At 47.5% G+C, this 16,839-nt stretch overlaps 1 protein-coding gene across 3 annotated transcripts in view; it reads left to right on the top strand.

The window, feature by feature from the left end:
• The window catches only part of prkcz (protein kinase C, zeta), a 595,716-nt gene that overhangs the window by 498,772 nt on the left and 80,105 nt on the right, over positions 1–16,839 (top strand). The gene's annotated exons all lie outside the window — the stretch shown is intronic.

Here is a 16,839-nt window from a genome sequence, read left to right as displayed (position 1 = left end):
TGCTGGATATTGGCAGGAACTGGTACACGCTGTCGTATACGCCGGTCCAGAGCATCCCAAACATGCTCAATGGGTGACATGTCCGGTGAGTATGCCGGCCATGCAAGAACTGGGACATTTTCAACTTCCCAGAATTGTGTACAGATCCTTGCAACATGGGGCCATGCATTATCCTGCTGCAACATGAGGTGATGTTCTTGGATGTATGGCACAAGAATGGGTCTCAGGATCTCGTCATGGTATCTCTGTGCATTCAAAATGCCATCAATAAAATGCACCTGTGTTCTTCTTCCATAACAGACGCCTGCCCATACCATAACCCCACCGCCACCATGGGCCACTCGATCCACAACATTGACATCAGAAAACCGCTTACCCACACGACGCCACACACGCTGTCTGCCATCTGCCCTGAACAGTGTGAACCAGGATTCATCCGTGAAGAGAACACCTCTCCAACGTGCAAAACGCCAGCGAATGTGAGCATTTGCCCACTCAAGTCGGTTACGATGACGAACTGGAGTCAGGTCGAGACCCCGATGAGGACGATGAGCATGCAGATGAGCTTCCCTGAGATGGTTTCTGACAGTTTGTGCAGAAATTCTTTGGTTATGCAAACCGATTGTTTCAGCAGCTGTCCGAGTGGCTGGTCTCAGACGATCTTGGAGGTGAACATGCTGGATGTGGAGGTCCTGGGCTGGTGTGGTTACACGTGGTCTGCGGTTGTGAGGCTGGTTGGATGTACTGCCAAATTCTCTGAAACGCCTTTGGAGACGGCTTATGGTAGAGAAATGAACATTCAATACACGAGCAACAGCTCTGGTTGACATTCCTGCTGTCAGCATGCCAATTGCACGCTCCCTCAAATCTTGCGACATCTGTGGCATTGTGCTGTGTGATAAAACTGCACCTTTCAGAGTGGCCTTTTATTGTGGGCAGTCTAAGGCACACCTGTGCACTAATCATGGTGTCTAATCAGCATCTTGATATGGCACACCTGTGAGGTGGGATGGATTATCTCAGCAAAGGAGAAGTGCTCACTGTCACAGATTTAGACTGGTTTGTGAACAATATTTGAGGGAAATGGTGATATTGTGTATGTGGAAAAAGTTTTAGATCTTTGAGTTCATCTCATACAAAATGGGAGCAAAACCAAAAGTGTTGCGTTTATATTTTTGTTGAGTGTAGGTCTCCATTGATTCGCGTTCCGGACGGGAGAGGTTGTACAGCCTGCTGGACGGGTACTCAGCGCCCGGAATCAAATCGATGGTGCAATCGTATGGTCGGTGCGGGGGAAGGGCGAGTGCCAGATCTTTGCTGAAGACGTCAGCAAGATCGTGGTACTCACATGGCACCGCCATCAGATTGGGGGGGACTTTGACCTCCTCCTTAGCTGTCTCACCGGGTGGAACCGAGGATCCTAACACTCCCGGTGGCAGGTTTCGCTCCACTGCGTCACAACCCCAGACAGCCAATCAATCCGGGGATTGTGTTTCAACACCCATGGAAAATCCAAAATCACTCGGGAGGTAGAAGGTGTTACAAAAAACACTATCTCCTCCCTGTGATTCCCAGACACCACCAAAGTCATTGGCTGTGTCTGGTGTGTGATTAATGGAAGAAGAGTGCCATCTAGTGCTCGTACCTTCACAGGGGAAGGCAGAGCCACCAGAGGGAGCCCTACTTCCTTTGCCCATCTGCTGTCCAGCAGATTCCCTTCTGACCCCGTGTCTATAAGTGCTGTTTTGGGGGTGTTGCATTTTTCCACTTTAATAAAATCTGCCTGCAAGCAAGAAGTGTACAGTAGGCCAGAAAGTCCTGTTGGTGTTCATTTAAATTATATGAGTCTGAGATCACGCCAAAAAGAGCCACTCATGGGCATTGGTCCAAAGGTAGGCTTAAAGTGTTCAAATGTGTTCTAAACCCATCTTTCTAGAAAGGCTTTAATATTGAATAGCTCCAAAATAGATGAAAATAGGTACCACATGTTGTTTTACAATGATCACAGTTGGGATCTGTGTCAGGAAATCTTTATGATCAGTCTATCCTTGTACCAATAAACCTGATGCACTACTTTACATTGCAAAAGGCCGTGTCAGGCACAAATTGACAAAGTATGGACCCTATTAAAAATGTATGCCCTTTTCTCCTCTAACAGATCTCTTCTTAGGCCCTGTTCTCATTTTGTTTTTATTATGTCAAGAGATGGATCACTGAATGATAATGCATTATAAACAACTGAAATCATTCCCTTAAAAGATTTAAATGATGTTAGTAATGTGTCTGGTAGTGGAGGCAGAGTTAGAAACTGAGAAAAATTGCTTTCTAACAAAGTTACAGACCTGTAAGTACCGAAAAAAGTTTGTATGTGCAATGCCAAAATCAGCACAGAGTTGTTGAAATGATACAAACTGTCCATTCACAAATAAATCCTGAAAAGTCTTGATCCCCTTATGTTGTCAGAGTAAGAAAGCATTACCCTCCAGCGAGGGAGGAAACATCTGATTTGCATGAATTGGAAATCTGATTGAGAGGCAATGTCATCCATATTGTCTATCGATTTGTTTCCATATAATTAATGTTGTTAAGACAAATGGTTTCACCGTGAAGGGAGCAGAAGCTACAGTTAGCGAAGAATAAATTAATGCAGCCAGCGAGGACAGTTTACAGGACCATGCTTCCAATATGCACCATGAGGGGGGATCAGCACCTGGATATTCGTTTAGCCAGTGTACAAAAGGTTGAATATTTGCTGCCCAGTAATACAACTTGAAATTTGGAAGGGCCATGCCGCCATGTTGTTTTGAACGTTGTCAAAGAGTTAAATCTTTGTCTCATCAGACCACAGAATTTTGTTTCTGATGGTCTGAGAGTCCTTCAGGAGCCTTTTAGCAAACTCCAGACGGGCTGCCATGTGCCTTTTACTAAGGAGTGGCTTCCGTCTGGCCACTCTACCATACAGGCCTGATTGGTGAATTGCTGCAGTGTTGGTTGTCCTTCTGGAAGGTTCTCCTCTCTCCACAGAGGAATGCTGGAGCTGTAATAGAGTGATCATCAGGTTCTTGGTCACCTCCTTAACTAAGGTCCTTCTCTCCCAATCAGTTTAGATGGGCAGCTAGTTCTAGGAAGAGTCTTGGTGGATCCGAACTACTTCCATTTGTGGATGATCGAGGCCACTTGTACCTTTCCCCAGATTTGTGCCTTGTGACAATCCTGTCTCAGAGGTCTAGATACAGTTCCTTTTTACTTTATGCTTGGTTTGTGCTCTGACATGCACTGTCAACTGTGGGATCTTATACAGTCCTTAGACACCTTAGACAGGTTTGTGCCTTTCCAAGTCATGTCCAGTCAACTGAATGTACCCCAGGAGGACTCCAGTAAAGCTGTAGAAACATCTCAAGGATGGCCAGTGGAAACAGGATGCACCTGAGCTCAATTTTGAGCTTGAATGAATCAGTGAATGATTTATTCAGCACGTACAAACAAATTCTCTCATTTACAAAACAAGAGAAAACAAAATTTAGAACGTATAGAACAAAATTCAAACAATTTACCAATTTAGTGCGGCTGAAAGGGTGTGGGCAGAAGCAAAAGCTTATAAACGCCCACCCCGTACATCAGTTTCTGTGTACAAACAAAAAATAAACACAAAAAACAAATACCAGTCAGTAATGTAACACAGTGAAACAAAGAAAGTAATACAACAGACAAACAAACAAAAAATAGCCACATAGGCAATTTACTTAATTACTCAAACTATAAGAAGTTAATATATTATTTTTATACAGTCTTTTAAAACAAGACAATGTACTAGATACTTTAATACAATCTAAACAGTCATTCCACACTCTAACACCCTTTATGGAAACGCAATGACTTTTAGCAGTAGGTCGAATCTTTCTTCTATCAAATACCAAAGTTCCACGCAAATTATAACTGGCTTCATGGCAAAGGCTGTGAATACTTACGTACATGTGATTTGTTAGTGTTTTTTTTTTTTGAATGAATGAATGAATGAATTTGCAAAAATCCAAAACAAAACAAAACTTTTCCGCATTGTTATTATCGGGTATTGTGTATAGAATTTTGAGGAAAAAATGAATTTCATACATTTTGGAATAAGGCTGTAACTTAACAAAATGTGGAAAAGCGCTCTGAATACTTTTGAGGTGCACTGTAATTCAGTGTTGTATAGTAACAAAGTAAAAATACTTCACTACTGTACTTAAGTACGTTTTGGGAGACTTTGTACTTTACTTGAGTTTTTTAAATTCAGCTTACTTTCACTTTTACTTCACTACATTTCCGACCTTAATTGCATACTTCTACTCCGATACATTTTCTATGCCCCATGCCCTTATTCGTTACAAAAAAAACAAAACACAAACACACGCACACATGAAAAAAGTTGTGTTTTCACCCAGAGACACCACTGATTACTAGTGACTGAAACGATGTCGGGCCGATTTGTCATGAGGCATGTCCGGTAGGCTTTTTTGCAGTTGCACCCTTGGGGGGTGTTTGTCAGGAAAATGATCATTTCGTTCTCTGCATTGATTACAGACCTGCAGCGGGTCTGTAATCAACTTTTCTGCAGCGCGGCTTTGCTTTGATCCTTGAACCAATCGAAGCAGTGATTCGCAGGTCGAAGCAGTGCTTCGATCTATGATTCGTGGATTTTATTTTGCTTTATCCTAATTTTTCCCCACAGAAACCCTGAAGAGCATATGTCTGTGAGTAATATTTAATATTTTTATGTTAAACCGAACTGTTATGGTCTTCTGAAACAGTTGATAGATGTATTTTATAACTTAAAAACGGGGCCGATGCTAACGCGTTAGCATGTCTATGGCGTTTTCAATGTTAAAGGTAGCATTAAGCTGTTCGCATCAGCACATTTGTGTTGATTTGTGTTCATTGTCGTAAAAGAGTCAAATTGAATTTTTATTTATTTATTTTTATTCATATATTATAGCAACAACAATAATAGTCTACATAATAGACAATAATAGTCAGTAATAATAGACTAATAATGTTACAATACAATTTCACTTCTTTTTGGAGCATTTTCACTCATTTCACATCCACAGCATAACTGTAAAACATAACCACAACAACAGAGATATAAATGAATTTTCGTGCTATTGAGCATACGCTATGGACAAGACAATTCAGGCTATTTGCACGGTTTGACTCGGACTCTCTAGTTATGAACCTTAAGATGGCTCATAGCACAGTCATTTGTTAGTCTGATGCTAAATCTTAACTACTGTTCTAGAAGAGTCTCAGACTATGACTTAGCCCAAAATGTTTTTGTACTGCCCAAAAAAAGCAGGCGCTTGTTGTGTGGGCCGCTGAAGAGGAGGTACTGCTGGCCCACCACCACAAGATGGCGCCCTGCTTGAAGTGCGGGCTTCAAGCACAAGAGGGCGTCGGAGCGACCGGGAGTGACAGCTGTCACTCATCATCCGTACCAGCTGTCACTCATCCACTACTCATCACCACCACCATAAAGGCCGGACTGCAACTCCACCTCCCCGCCGAGAAATCAGCTACCATTCAGGTAATTTCTCGGCTAAGCTTAACTGTGACTAATAGTCTGATCTCATTTGCAGCCGTTTTCCTGTGACGGTGTCCTTATCTGTGGTATTGGCGTTTGGTGTGGACTGCGACGGCTTCGCCTCACACCCCAAACCAGATAAGTGGTTTCACAGGAGCTGTACGAGTGTGTGATTGGAGGTGGAGGTTTTCCCTCCTAACTGTATACAGACTGTGGGATTACTGAGTGTGCGAACTCACACTCATCAGGACTGTCTCTGTTCTCTGCCAGCAGTACCGGGTCTGACTGCTGAAGACAGCGGCCACCTGGGGCGCAGGGCTTGGCGGCTCCGGTGTTCTTCAGCTCAGTTGGTGGTGGAAGCTGTGTGGGATCCGGCTCTTCTCTCGCCAGGCGTCTTCTATCATCGAGCCTGCCCACACGTCACCTGGTGTATAATTGACATTCCACCATATCGTTATTGTCTGTACGTCGTTGTGCGATTCACAACATTAAATTGTTACTTTTGTCTTATCCATTGTCCGTTCATTAACGCCCCCTGTTGTGGGTCCGTGTCACGACACTTTCACAACAGGATTTCTCGGCCAGCGTCATGGATCCCGAGGGGCATCAACCATCGCTTGAACAGCCAATGGAAGAGCGAGGTGCACAGGCGCCAGCAGGAGGCGTGTTGGGTGAGCTGCAGCACATCTTAACCACCTTTACCACTCGGTTGGACTTAGTTACCGAGCAGAGCATTATTCTCAATCGTAGGATGGAGGCTCTCACCGCCCAGGTGGAAGCGCATGCTCAGGGCGCTGCTGCAGCACCTCCTCCTGCTGACCGTGTGCCAGAGACAGACATTCCGCTGGTCGTTCAATGAACCCCCCCACCTTCCCCTGAAGCATACATAAGCCCTCTGGAGCCGTACGGAGGCTGTGTGGAGACGTGCGCGGACTTCTTGATGCAGTGCTCGCTCGTCTTTTCACAGCGTCCCGTCATGTATGCGTCAGACGCTAGCCGGGTGGCTTACGTTATAAATTTGCTTCGAGGAGAGGCACGCGCCTGGGCTACGGCGCTCTGGGAGCAGAATTCACGGCTCCTAACAGTTTACACTGAGTTTGTGAGGGAGTTCCGACAGGTGTTCGACCACCCTCATAGAGGCGAGACCACTTCAAGCGTGCTGCTGTCGATACGGCAGGGGCGTCGGAGCGCAGCGAAGTATGCAGTCGACTTCTGCATCGCGGCAGCGCGAGCTGGCTGGAATGCTGTTGCACTCCGCGCCGCCTTTGTAAACGGACTGTCTCTGGTCCTTAAGGAGCACCTGGTGGCGAAGGACGAGCCGCGGGATTTAGATGGGCTTATCGACCTGGTTATACGGTTAGACAACCGATTAACAGAACACCGACGGGAGCGAGACGAAGGGCGTGGTCAGGCACAAGCTGTCCCTCTTCCTCCCGGGTCCGAAAGGGAGCCGACTTCCCCACGCTCTGCTGCCAGGGCTCTCCACGTGACGACAGCTCCCCCTGCTGACGTTGCTAGGGAAACGAGCAGGGCCAAAAAGCGATCAGATCAGAGACAAAGGAGGCTGATCCGTGGAGAGTGTTTTCTCTGCAGCTCTACCGAGCACACACAGAGAGAATGCCCCAAACGGTCAAAACAGCAGCACTCATCCTTAGAGACTGGGCTAAGGGTGGGTCACAACACCCACGTAGGGAGACCCCGACGATCTGCACGTATCCCAGTCACGATCCTGAGTGGGGATCTAACCCTTCACGCCCCAGCACTGGTGGACACGGGGTCGGAGGGGAATCTGCTGGATAGCAGATGGGCAAAGGAGGTTGGGCTCCCTCTAGTGGCCTTACCGTCAGCATTGTCGGTGCGGGCACTAGATGGCACCCTTCTTCCACTAATCACACACCAGACACAGCCAGTGACATTGGTGGTGTCTGGGAATCACAGGGAGGAGATTGTGTTTTATGTAACACCTTCTACCTCCCGAGTGATTTTGGGTTTTCCATGGGTGTTAAAACACAATCCCCGTATTGATTGGCCGTCTGGGGTTGTGGTTCAGTGGAGCGAAACCTGCCACCGGGAGTGTTTAGGATCCTCGGTTCCACCTGGTGTGACAGCTAAGGAGGAGGTTTTAGTCCCCCCCAGTTTGGCGACGGTGCCAGCCGAGTACCACGACCTTGCTGACGTCTTCAGCAAGGATCTGGCACTCACGCTGCCCCCGCACCGTCCGTACGATTGTGCCATTGATTTGATACCGGGCGCTGAGTACCCGTCCAGCAGGCTGTACAACCTCTCACGTCCGGAACGCGAATCAATGGAGACCTACATCCGGGACTCGTTAGCTGCCGGGTTGATCCGGAACTCCACCTCCCCGATGGGTGCTGGTTTCTTTTTTGTGGGCAAGAAGGACAGCGGACTCCGTCCATGCATTGATTACAGAGGGCTGAACGAGATCACGGTTCGCAACCGATACCCGTTACCTCTGTTGGATTCAGTGTTCACGCCCCTGCATGGAGCCCAAATTTTCACGAAATTGGATCTTAGGAATGCTTATCACCTGGTTCAGATCCGGGAGGGAGACGAGTGGAAGACGGCATTTAACACCCCGTTAGGTCACTTTGAGTACCTGGTCATGCCGTTCGGCCTCACCAATGCGCCCGCGACGTTCCAAGCATTGGTTAATGACGTCTTGCGGGACTTCCTGCATCGGTTTGTCTTCGTATATCTAGACGATATACTCATCTTTTCTCCGGATCCTGAGACCCATGTCAAGCATGTACGTCAGGTCCTACAGCGGTTGTTGGAGAACCGGGTGTTTGTGAAGGGCGAGAAGTGTGAGTTTCACCTCACTTCTTTGTCTTTCCTGGGGTTCATAATCTCCTCCAACTCCGTCGCCCCTGATCCGGCCAAGGTTGCGGCGGTGAGAGATTGGCCCCAACCAACGAACCGTAGGAAACTACAACAGTTCCTTGGTTTTGCAAATTTCTACCGGAGGTTCATCAAGGGCTACAGTCAGGTAGTTAGCCCCCTGACAGCCCTGACCTCCACAAAAGTCCCCTTCACCTGGTCGGATCGGTGCGAAGCCGCGTTTAGGGAGTTGAAACGCCGGTTCTCGACTGCACCGGTTCTGGTGCAGCCCGATCCCAAGCGACAGTTCATAGTTGAAGTGGACGCCTCTGACTCAGGGATAGGAGCCGTGCTATCCCAGAGTGGGGAGTCCGACAAGGTTCTCCATCCATGTGCCTACTTTTCCCGCAGGTTGACCCCAGCTGAACGGAACTATGACGTCGGCAATCGGGAACTTCTTGCGGTGAAGGAGGCTCTTGAGGAGTGGAGACACCTGTTGGATCGAGCATCGGTACCATTTACGGTTTTCACGGACCATCGGAACCTGGAGGACATCCAGACCACTAAGCGTCTGAACCCCAGGCAAGCCCGCTGGTCGCTGTTCTTCGGGCGTTTTGACTTCCGGATCACCTACCGCCCCGGGACAAAAAAACAACGATCTGACGCCCTGTCCCGGGTGCATGAAGAGGAGGTCAAGACCGAGCCGTCAGACCCCCCTGACACCATCATCCCCGAATCCACTGTCGTGGCCACCCTTACCTGGGACGTGGAGAAGACCGTCCGGGAGGCCCTGACACGGAGCCCGGACCCGGGGACAGGTCCGAAGGACAAGTTGTACATCCCACCAGAGGCCAGGGCTGCGGTCCTTGACTTCTGTCACGGTTCCAAGCTCTCCTGTCATCCAGGGGTGCGAAGGACCGTGGCAGTGGTCCGGCAGCGCTTCTGGTGGGCGTCTATGGAAGCCGACGTCCGGGAGTATGTCCAGGCCTGCACCACCTGTGCCAGGGGCAAAGCCGACCACCACAAGGCCCAAGGCCTCCTCCAGCCTCTACCCGTGCCTCGTCGCCCCTGGTCTCATATTGGCCTGGACTTTGTCACAGGCCTCCCGCCGTCCCAGGGCAACACCACCATCTTAACGATAGTGGACCGGTTCTCCAAGGCGGCCCACTTCGTGGCCCTCCCGAAGCTCCCGACGGCCCAGGAGACTGCAGACCTCCTGGTCCACCACGTCGTGCGTCTGCATGGGATTCCATCAGACATTGTCTCGGATCGTGGTCCTCAGTTCTCCTCCCAGGTCTGGAGGAGTTTCTGCAGGGAACTGGGGGGCCACCGTCAGTCTCTCGTCTGGGTACCACCCCCAGACGAACGGGCAGGCAGAGCGGACGAACCAGGAACTGGAGCAGGCCCTCCGCTGCGTGACCTCCGCGCACCCGACGGCCTGGAGTGACCATCTGGCCTGGATCGAGTACGCTCATAATAGCCAAGTCTCATCTGCCACCGGCCTCTCCCCGTTTGAGGTGTGTTTGGGGTACCAGCCCCCATTGTTTCCGCTAGTGGAGGGACAGGTCGGGGTGCCCTTGCTCCAGGCCCATCTGAGGAAGTGCCGTCGGGTGTGGCGTACCGCCCGCTCTGCCCTGCTCAGAGCCCGGATGAGGGCTAAGGCCCATGCAGACCGCCGGCGTTCCCCGGCCCCTGCATACCAGCCCGGGCAGGAGGTCTGGCTATCCACTAAGGACATCCCCCTGCAGGTGGAATCCCACAAACTAAAGGACAGGTACATCGGACCATTTCCCATACTCAAAGTCCTCAGTCCGGCCGCAGTGAAGCTTGCAGCTTCAGCTTCACTGCGGATACACCCCGTGTTTCATGTGTCAAGACTCAAGCCCTGCCATACCTCACCACTGTGTGCCCCGGGACCAGCGCCGCCTCCTGCCCGGATCATCGACGGGGAGCCCGCGTGGACGGTACGCCGGCTCCTGGACGTCTGTCGAAAGGGCCGGGGGTTCCAGTATCTGGTGGACTGGGAGGGTTATGGCCCCAAAGAGCGCTCCTGGGTGAAGAGGAGCTTCATCCTGGACCCGGCCCTCCTGGCCGACTTCTACACCCGTCACCCGGACAAGCCTGGTCGGGTGCCAGGAGGCGCCCGTTGAGGGGGGGGTCCTGTTGTGTGGGCCACTGAAGAGGAGGTACTGCTGGCCCACCAAAACAAGATGGCGCCCTGCTTGAAGTGCGGGCTTCAAGCACGAGAGGGCGTCGGAGCGACCGGGAGTGACAGCTGTCACTCATCATCCGTACCAGCTGTCACTCATCCACTACTCATCACCACCACCATAAAGGCCGGACTGCAACTCCACCTCCCCGCCGAGAAATCAGCTACCATTCAGGTAATTTCTCTGCTAAGCTTAACTGTGACTAATAGTCTGATCTCATTTGCAGCCATTTTCCTGTGACGGTGTCCTTATCTGTGGTATTGGCGTTTGGTGTGGACTGCGACGGCTTCGCCTCACACCCCAAACCAGATAAGTAGTTTCACAGGAGCTGTACGAGTGTGTGATTGGAGGTGGAGGTTTTCCCTCCTAACTGTATACAGACTGTGGGATTACTGAGTGTGCGAACTCACACTCATCAGGACTGTCTCTGTTCTCTGCCAGCAGTACCGGGTCTGACTGCTGAAGACGGCGGCCACCTGGGGCGCAGGGCTTGGCAGCTCCGGTGTTCTTCAGCTCCATTGGTGGTGGAAGCTGTGTGGGATCCGGCTCTTCTCTCGCCAGGCGTCTTCTATCGTCGAGCCTGCCCACACGTCACCTGGTGTATAATTGACATTCCACCATATTGTTATTGTCTGTACGTCGTTGTGCGATTCACAACATTAAATTGTTACTTTTGGCTTATCCATTGTCCGTTCATTAACGCCCCCTGTTGTGGGTCCGTGTCACGACACTTTCACAACAGCGGTAGTCTCAAAGTAATCTGAGGTTAATGAAATGAGACCAATTTGCCATTGGGTGGTACATATTGTACTTGCTGAACATGGCTCCAGGTTTTATTAGTCATCACTCCTCATTTTTGTGGTTCTGATGGAAACCTTTAGAATGAAATATCCTTCTTTTGTCCATGTTGGTCAGTGTAGCTGCATGATGAATACCAATCAAAAAGGAAGAATACTGAAGAATGTGATTGGTAATTTGCTTTTACCAGAGCCATCGAAGATACCGAATACACAGTAATGATGTGATCTAGCTGACAGGGTCGGTACGCCCCGTACAGATGTGTAGACCTTGTGCAACAGCTGTCCATTTGGTGATCTGCAGTAGAATTTACACAAACAGCATTTATTAACCTCACTGACAATCATTTAAAAAACATGCTTTTACTGCATCGAAAGGTCTCTACTATTTTGTCTTCATTGCAGAAAAAAGAATGCAGCAGTGCCACATATTTTATTTTGTGACAGAATACAGCTCAATAAAATTAATCTTAATGAAACTTATTTTGTCTTGACGTTATGTTCATTCGAAATTGATAATCTGAAAGTAATATATTTAAAAGTGAAAGCATTTTAATATTTTAGTTGGACAAAGTGATTGATTACATTTTTCATAGCTCAGCGTAAATGTGATAAAATATCACTTCCAGTTAAAAGGCACTGTAGCGACTCATCAAGATGTCAATTTGTTTATGAGGGTTTTGTTGTTCATGCAAGTATCTATTAGTTTTCTTCTTTACCCCTGTCATCATCACTATACCGGTCATAAAAAGAGTGCAGTCCAACAGTTAGTCATGCTTTGTACTGTGTGCAAAGCTCATAAAGGGCTCCATTTTAATGGGCATAACCCCCTTGGGGTGTGTCCCAGCACACTTTGACAGTTGTGCTGGCACAAACCTGGTTGCAGTGCACCAAAGGATTGGATTTACCGTGCTCATTATTCTTGGGTGTTTTATAGTCCCAACATGACACAAAATGATCAGAGTGCCACCTGTTCTTGACTTCAAACTGGAGTGTGCCACACAGATGCCACTTTTTATCGGAAGCAGACATTAAGTGGAAAAGAGATTTCTGGTTTGTTAAAAGATTGACTCAACCCTCTAAGAGTGCACAATAGACACCAAAAATCCTGTAGTGAAACAAAGCAGTGAAACAAGTTGATGTTTTCTCTTACTTTATTTAATAGTTATTTTTAGTCCATAGTACTTTTGTCATCTACTTTCACAAGGAGGAAGGGAGAGGGGGGAGAGTTTCCTCTTAAAAAACAAGGGTGGTTTTCTTCCTTTTCCCACACAATTTTTCTTTATTTCCTACTGTGGCCAAGGTATAGTGTAAATGAAGCTGCAATCAGGTGTGTCTGATTGTTGTGCTCTTTGTACTGTGCCACACAGCACTGAACGTTAGACATTGGTTGGTGGTCTAAGATATCTATGCACCAGCTCTGCACCTGACCACACCTTATTTTTAGACTTGCACACCCACAGGAACACAAGTGATGTTATGATTAAAATCCCCTTGGGGTCTATCCAGCAGTCCTTGTGCGGTCATGAAATCTCATGGAATGCCACATGATGCCAAAGAGGTGCACAGCTGCCATGAGGACCTTACAGGGTCTTCTCAGTATTCTCAGAAACCGCCACAATCACAGTGGTCACCATGAAGTATGAAGCTACAACTGATTGCAGCAGAAGAGTCGCCAAGCCCGGAAGATGCACAAATACCACACAGGCCACACAAAAACACCTCACAGAGCACTCCTTGCGGCAACAGCGGATTGTCCACTGATACATGACAAGCGCAACGTGAGTTTGGACATGAACCTAGATAAAAAGGAGCAATATAATTTTCAATATCACAACCAATGGCTGAACTAGCCACTAATGTCCGGGCTGTGTGCCGTGATTTTTATGAATAAAGTTAATTTTATAAAGTCTTTGTCCAATATAGCCGATGTCCACCGAGTTCATCAGACGTTTTGTGCCTGTTAAAAACCTTGAGCGAAGATCAGGTGGAGATATTTGTTTTATACTTTTCCTGCGGCTGAAGGATCCAGTGTCAATTCACCACAAGTGGACATGCAGCCCAGCTTATGTTATGATAACAATCTGTAGCACTAACTAACTAAAATCCTCTCACCACAAAAAACAAAACAAGCTAAATATTACATTAATCCTTTACTCACGTGTCTGTACGGTGTACATTCAGTTTGGATTTTGCATGCGTGTGGGGTTTTTTCCACTGCCGTGCGCCTGACTGCACCTGACTGAAATGTTTTAATATATAAGTAGGTCAATTTAGTTGATTGTGGACCACCGTTTTGTCCTTTTTCCTAGGAATTGTATTGTATTATCCAGAGTTTGACTTACAGAAGGCCGTGTGGAGCTCCGGTCAGAGGATAAAATGTGACTTTTTTTTTTCAGTCCCTACAATGTTTTTTTTTTTAAATATCTGTTTATAGTTTTGATTGCTCACTTGTTTTCCAGCCATAAGAAGTCCAGTGAAAGGTGTTATTTGTCCAGTGATGTCATTGTTCTATAGATGTAGCTGACACCGCCCGTGAATGATGGAGAAAAGCATGTGCACACGCACCCAAGATAAATCTAAACTTGACGAGTGTGAAAAATTACCCATTTACACTCAACAAAAATATAAACGCAACACTTTTGGTTTTGCTCCCATTTTGTATGAGATGAACTCAAAGATCTAAAACTTTTTCCACATACACAATATCACCATTTCCCCTCAAATATTGTTCACAAACCAGTCTAAATCTGTGATAGTGAGCACTTCTCCTTTGCTGAGATAATCCATCCCACCTCACAGGTGTGCCATATCAAGATGCTGATTAGACACCATGATTAGTGCACAGGTGTGCCTTAGACTGCCCACAATAAAAGGCCACTCTGAAAGGTGCAGTTTTATCACACAGCACAACGCCACAGATGTCGCAAGATTTGAGGGAGCGTGCAATTGGCATGCTGACAGCAGGAATGTCAACCAGAGCTGTTGCTCGTGTATTGAATGTTCATTTCTCTACCATAAGCCGTCTCCAAAGGCGTTTCAGAGAATTTGGCAATACATCCAACCAGCCTCACAACCGCAGACCACGTGTAACCACACCAGCCCAGGACCTCCACATCCAGCATGTTCACCTCCAAGATCGTCTGAGACCAGCCACTCGGACAGCTGCTGGAACAATCGGTTTGCATAACCAAAGAATTTCTGCACAAACTGTCAGAAACCGTCTCAGGGAAGCTCATCTGTATGCTTGCTCGTTGTCCTCATCGGGGTCTCGACCTGACTCCGGTTCGTCATCGTAACCGACTTGAGTGGGCAAATGCTCACATTTGCTGGCGTTTGGCACGTTGGAGAGGTGTTCTCTTCACAGATGAATCCCGGTTCACACTGTCCAGGGCAGATGGCAGACAGCGTGTGTGGCGTCGTGTGGGTGAGCGGTTTTCTGATGTCAATGTTGTGGATCGAGTGGCCCATGGTGGCGGTGGGGTTATGGTATGGGCAGGCGTCTGTTATGGACAAAGAACACAGGTGCATTTTATTGATGGCATTTTGAATGCACAGAGATACCATGACGAGATCCTGAGACCCATTCTTGTGCCATACATCCAAGAACATCACGTCATGTTGCAGCAGGATAATGCACGCCCCATGTTGCAAGGATCTGTACACAATTCTTGGAAGCTGAAAATGTCCCAGTTCTTGCATGGCCGACATACTCACCGGACATGTCACCCATTGAGCATGTTTGGGATGCTCTGTACCGGCGTATTGATAGCGTGTACCAGTTCCTGCCAATATCCAGCAACTTCGCACAGGCATTGAAGAGGAGTGGACCAACATTCCACAGGCCACAATTGACAACCTGATCAACTCTATACGAAGGAGATGTGTTGCACTGCATGAGGCAAATGGTGGTCACACCAGATACTGACTGGTATCCCCCCCCAATAAAACAAAACTGCACCTTTCAGAATGGCCTTTTATTGTGGACAGTCTAAGGCACACCTGTGCACTAATCATGGTGTCTAATCAGCATCTTGATATGGCACACCTGTGAGGTGGGATGGATTATCTCAGCAAAGGAGAAGTGCTCACTATCACAGATTTAGACTGGTTTGTGAACAATATTTGAGGGAAATGGTGATGTTGTGTATGTGGAAAAAGTTTTAGATCTTTGAGTTAATCTCATACAAAATGGGAGCAAAACCAAAAGTGTTGCATTTATATTTTTGTTGAGTGTAATATTTTGCTTGTTTTTATCCATTCTCTCCCCCCCTCGTGGGCACAGTGAGGAAATATGACAGCAAGCTGCTCAAAATCCAGCATATATGTAAAAAAAAACAGCAGATCTCCATGGAAATGTGACATCATGTGTAAAGCACAAACTCCATGCTTCAGCGGCCCTTGTGCAGCAGTTTTTGCATCATCTCTGTGGATCGGGCACATTTTAAGCCATGCAGCAGGCTCACAACTGCCACCGTCCTGTGTAAAGGGGGCCTAAGAGAATGCGGGTGCTGGGTGGGCTTTGTGCTGCTTTGCACTGATTGAGAATATGGATTATTATGTGCTAACTGCCTATTCAGAAGCTGTACAGTGTGTGAGATGTAGCAGTCTGCTGTTGGCTTACTCTGACTGTTCAAATCTTAAAATATTAAGCTTCTACTGCTGTTGCTGAGCTTTACATTTGAAGGGCACAGAGCACAACTCTGCCACTGCGAGAGCCTTCAGTAAAGATGGTGCTTCCTTCAGTAAACTGTCAAGTCTAAAATCAAAGTTATTGTCATTAGTGTTGGTTAATGAAAGAGAGCAAGGCTAGCTAATTACTGACATAAACACTATTTCTTCAGATCTATTTCCGACATCTCATTCGTGTCATTCAGACTTGACGTTATAGGGGTAGAATCTGACGTTCCTGTGCACTCATGAATCAGTTAATGCACAGTAGTGAGAATGCGTTATACGGTTCAAGGCCTTCAGAAACAAGTATAATTACGAACTCACTATCATTTTTCTCTGTGGGGTTTCTGCCTTTGGTTGTCATGGTAACACATCGGCTGGGAAAACTGAACAATTGTCAACTTAGGAAACAGCAAATAACCAACTGCACACTATAATGACAGCAGTGGTTTGCTTCATTCTGTACGTTGCTGCTCACCTTCACTGTGTTTACAGTCACACTGTGGAGGTGTGTGCAATACTGACTGTCCAAAATCGACAATATGACTGTACTGTCAGTTACATGGGTGCCATTACCTGGCACTGCTGGGCTGCAGAGTATTTGCTTTGGTCAGGTTCAGCAGAGTTTCTGAATCATCTGAAATGTGATCGACTTCACCCATGAATGTTACATCCCTTTCCCACATTGACAATTTAGCCAGCGTATGCCAGCATTTTTAATAAGGTTGGCATACACTGGCTAAATCGTCAAGGTTTGACA

This window comes from Thalassophryne amazonica, chromosome 6 (genome assembly GCF_902500255.1).
Source record: "Thalassophryne amazonica chromosome 6, fThaAma1.1, whole genome shotgun sequence".
Classification (NCBI taxonomy): domain Eukaryota; kingdom Metazoa; phylum Chordata; class Actinopteri; order Batrachoidiformes; family Batrachoididae; genus Thalassophryne; species Thalassophryne amazonica.
This window is presented reverse-complemented; position numbering and strand designations above follow the sequence as displayed.